The following is a 5,268-nucleotide window of genomic DNA, read 5'->3' on the forward strand; positions in this document are numbered from 1 at the left end:
CGTGGAGATGCCAGCAAGTATTATGGTGGTGTTATCTCCCTTGAACATGCCGGAATCCAGTGGGATTGACTCATGATTGGACCGCGATTCTGCATTATTCTGACAGTCCAATCGTGGCTTAATCCGATTTGATTAAGAATACCAGTTTTCAGGGGAAATCAGATCAGAGATGACGCCGGTTCCTGGTCAAACCATCCCGACCAGCTGGTCCGATTTGGTTTTCAGAACACTGTTTTTAAGCTTTCACTCAATCGACCTTTCTTTTTTGTCCTTGAAATTTGAACAGAAAACTTGGTTAATTTTTATCTCTTTAGTTCAACAAAATGGTAGATGATCAAACTACAAACATCACATTTTCAAACCCCACATATCAACCCCCCTCATGGCTCAAATGCATCAAACCCCACCTTGGGCCAAAAAAGCCCAACCCACCAACTCAAATTGGCCCAAAGCCAACACCTCAACCTAACCCCTTTTCATACCCATTTGGATTTCTGGTCCCACACCGGGTTAGGATTCCCAATCGGGTTCAAATCCGTACCCGACCTATTTCCCCTTCAACATCCAAATGATTCCAACTGCCAGTTGTCGGCCTAAACTAGGTGACATCCTATGCGGGCCGACCTTCGATGGCCCTAAAACCATTCTCATCATGTAAGTTTTGATGGGATCTAAAAATTATGCCACTTGGGCCAAAGATTTCCATCACTCTCTTATCACAAAGGATAAAGAGAGCTTCATCGATGACATAACCATTCCACCACCCATTGACGACCACTTTCACTACCATTGGAACTAATGCAATATTCTCGTTTGTTATGAATCATCAGTTATGTCTCATCAAAGTGGCAGCCAACTTACCACCGACTGATCTTACAATCGAAATATGGGCATAAATGAAAGAGATGTATGGAAAGTTGGATCTAGCCCAGACCTTCACTCTTTGGCAAAGTCTATCATAAGTCAAATGATGCAATATGTCTATAATGATACATTTCAACAGATTATCTATCGTTTGGAACACCTTAGACGTTGCCAAAGAAGTACTCACCAGGCTGCTAGAAACACTGTGTTAATACCAATGGATCCGAGATCAAGAACGCCTTAACAAATTCTTACTTGGCCTCAACAAAGCCTACTTACCTTTTCGCACTCAAATGCTTGCTTCCTCTCCACCACCATCTCTTTGCCAGACTTTCCAATTGACTGTTCAAGAGGAAAGCCAACAACAGGTTCTCGGCAAGGGGAAGCAGGTTCTCGGCAAGGGGAAGCCTTGACTCTTGCCGGCTCTCGGTCGTTGCCCTCACCATCACCAAACTCTCTCTCAAATGAAAAACCTCTCAAGTAGCTAGGGTTGTAAATGAGTAAATGTGATTATTTATATTACAGACTGAATGGCCAGGATTCATTCAAATCATCTAACGGCCCAAATTCTTCTCATGGGCAAACTGGGTCCAATGGTGTTAATGGGCCTGGTTTTATTTCTTCTCTTCACACATATAACAGCCCACATTCAGCAAATGGGTCAAATGGCTTTAATGGGCCTAGATCTTCAAAACAAGACATGCCTAAATTTTATTGTGACTATTGCAAACGCCGGAATCACAATCGGGATCACTGCTGGAAGCTTCATGGATGTCCTACCAAGGACAAAAATGGTAATATTTTAGCCCACCAAGCATCTAGCAATTCTTCATGAGATCCTATTCTAGCACCCTTGATTAGCCTAGAACAATACACTCAGCTCCTCTAAATGTTGAACAACGCTTTACAAGCATCAATAGCATTATGCGCAAGTACATCTTTTTGTCTTAATTTTATTAAAGATGATATTTCAATAATTGATTCAGTAGCTAGTGACCACATAATTTGCGACCTGAAATTTTCCATACCTATACCATCAATACCACCAGCACTTCAGTCTATATGCCCAATGGCAACATTGCCCCTACAACCCACGTATGCAGTGTTCATTTAACCAAACTTTTAGTGCTTAAAAATGTACTATGTGTTCCAACATTTCATTTCAATATCATCCCTGTGTCTAAACTCTGTTGGGATAATAACTGTCGTTTACATTTTCTCCCTACAAAATGTGAATTTTAGGACACTTCGACTGAAAAACTGATGGGCTTAGGTAGAGTCAATAACGGTCCCTTGCATCAAGGCTGCATCATTCCTCAGCCAAATGTCCAATTTGTCCACTTGCTAAAAAATCTCGAAACACATTCCCATTAGCACTTCTACATCCAACTGTCCCTTTGCACTCATACACCAGAAATTTGGACCAAATATGATGAGGGTTAGGTATTTCCTTACTATTGTAAATGATTTTTCTTGTGGCACTTGGGTTTTTCTCATGCAACAAAAGCCCAAACAATTACTCACATTGAATTTCCTAGCCAGGTTCTACCCATTTTAATACATTGTCCAAAGGGTTGTTCTGATAATGCAAAAAAATCTTTTATCTCAATTGTTCCTCACTTTTTTTATCCTTTGGTATTACATGAGAGTTCCTATACTTATACTCCTTAACAAAATGAGTAGTTATGAAAACATGGCACTTATTGGAGTAGCCGTGCCCTTAAACACCAAGCCAATAGACCTTTTTCCTTTTGGGCGAATGTGTGTCATAGCTATTTACGTGATCAATGTATCCATGTAGAGTGCTCCATGAAGACACCATTTGAGATTCTATTTGGCAAAACATCGAACTTCAGCCACCTCCGTGTGTTTGGTTGCCTATGTTACCAAAGTTGTTGGGACCAACGACAAATTTGGGCCACGAGCTACCATGTATCTTCATGGGATATCCTATGCTCCAAAAAGGATATCGTCTATATGATCTTAACACTCATAAATTCCTAGTATCTCGGATGTTATCTTCCATGAAGAACTTTTATAAAAGATGCAGTTCCAGCTTTGAACAAACACAATGGCCAAATTCCTTGAAGACAATCCCCTGCCACAATCTGATTTTGTCATATTTCTTGCACCTATGAAGTACCAACAGCTCCAGATTCTCATATACTCACAGAATCTCACAGTCAGGTGCAAATCCATTAGAGTTTCCTCCTTGAAAATACCCCATAGAATCTCCTCAAAGCTCCCTTACCCAGGCCAGTTCCAAACCCTTTGCATGACGATCTTCTCATCTCACATGACCACCTATTGGATAGTTGATTATGACTATCCCACCTACAAGCATCAGATACCCCTACCTACATCAAATATGTCAGTTATGTAGATTTTTCATACCCATAGAATTTGTGTTAGTCATATATCTGTAGATCGAGAATCATCTATTACTTGAGGCTGTTCACACTCTCATAGAGATAAGCCATGGCGATGAACTTAATGCCCTCACCCATCATAATACTTGGGACTTAGTACCTCGTCTTTCTCAGAAAACCCATTATGCAAGTGGGTGTACAAGATCAAACACTATTTTGATGGGTCCATTGAAAGTATAAAGCTCAGTTAGTTTGCTAAGGGATTTACTCAGCGTGAAGGTTTTGATTACTAAGAGACTTTCTCTCCTATTGCAAAATAAGTCACTGTTCGAGCTTTTCTTTCATTGTATCTGCTTATGACTGGTCATTACATCAGATGGAGTCTATAATGCCTTTCTACAGGGAGACCTCAATGAGAAATTTTATAGATCTTCTTTTGGACTTCAACGACAAGGGAGAATAATGTATGTCTTTGCGAAAGTCCTTTTATGGATTAAAACGTACATTTTAACAGTGGGATGAAAAATTCACACAGGCACTTACATGCATTAGGTTTCTCTAATCCAAACATGATTATGCATTCTTTTCATATGCATAGGTAACCTTCATTGCCCTCATTATATTGTTGATGACATCTTGTTCACAAGAAATAATGAATTTGCTTTTAGACTTGAAAGAACACTCAACAAACATTTTCGTATAAAAGATATAGAGGAGTCAAATATTTTTTAGGGATTGAATTCAAGATCTCCAGCAAATATCTTTCAGCCAAAGAAAATATGTTATAGAACTCGTGTCAGATTTTGGATTATCAAGTCAAGCCAAGTGCCATTCTTGTTGAACTAATTCTCATCATTAAGAATACGATAAAGGCATCATGAAAGAAATAGACCACCATTGGAAAGCACTCATTATCATGACTTGGCACGTCTCATTTATCTACTATGACACGACTGTATGTTAGCTACGCAGTGCACATCCTTGTCCTAGGACTTCTCTTACCATGGAATGGTGATTTAGATATGACAGCCTATTGTGATTCGATTGGGGCACATGTCCAATGACAAGGTGAATAAAACAATCTTACATGGATGTACACAAAGGTATAAAGTATTTAAAGGTTTCTGGCCTAGGATTTCTCTTACCATGGAATACTGATTTAGATATGACAACCTATTGTCATTTGGATTGAGGCACGTGTCCAATGACAAGAAAGTCTCTTCCTAGTTTTTGCATGAAACTTGGAGGAGCTTTCATCTCTTGGAAGACAAAAAAACAGTCCACTGTATCCCTTTCATCAGCTGAAGAATTACATGTGAGATCACCTAGATCCTTGGATTATTAGGAGATTTGGAGGTACAAGTAAAAAGGCTTGTTCAGTTGTATTAATAAGATAGCAAATGATATTGCAGCTAGTCCAGTTTTTCATGAGAGAACAAAACATAGAGATTGATTGTCATTTCTTCAGATAGAAAATTCAGGAAGGGATAATCAAATCAATGCACATTCGAACTTTGGAGTAGCCAGCTGATATTTTTACAAAACCATTGTGTAGCAGACAACATTCATATCTATTACGCAAGCTTGGTGTTTATGACATATACAAACCACAAGCTTGAGAGGAAGTGTGGAGATATGAATTGCTAAATTAGGAAAACTAATATTTGACTTTAATGTTAAAAATTATGTTTTCATAACATCCTCGATTTACTGTTCATTACATCCCTGATTGTATGGGATTATGATATTAAAGCAGGACATATGCATTGCCTTTTATAGATTACCCCCCATGTATAATAGACATTGTACAAAGCATATTTGATATGCAAATACTAAGAAACTTTCTATGCATTTTATTTTCTTCTTTCTTTAGGCATTCTCTAGCAGACACTCTGCTACTCTTGCCTTCTTCTTCTTCTTCTTCTTCAATCTCTGACACTTTACAAGTGCTTGGCTACATTTGAGAGGAAGATTTGGTTATGTAATTTTAATATCACTTGTCACTGGTCAAACTTGTCCGTCAATCCAAGAGATT

The sequence above is a fragment of the Pistacia vera genome, unplaced genomic scaffold, assembly GCF_008641045.1.
Source record: "Pistacia vera cultivar Batoury unplaced genomic scaffold, PisVer_v2 Contig268, whole genome shotgun sequence".
Taxonomy (NCBI): domain Eukaryota; kingdom Viridiplantae; phylum Streptophyta; class Magnoliopsida; order Sapindales; family Anacardiaceae; genus Pistacia; species Pistacia vera.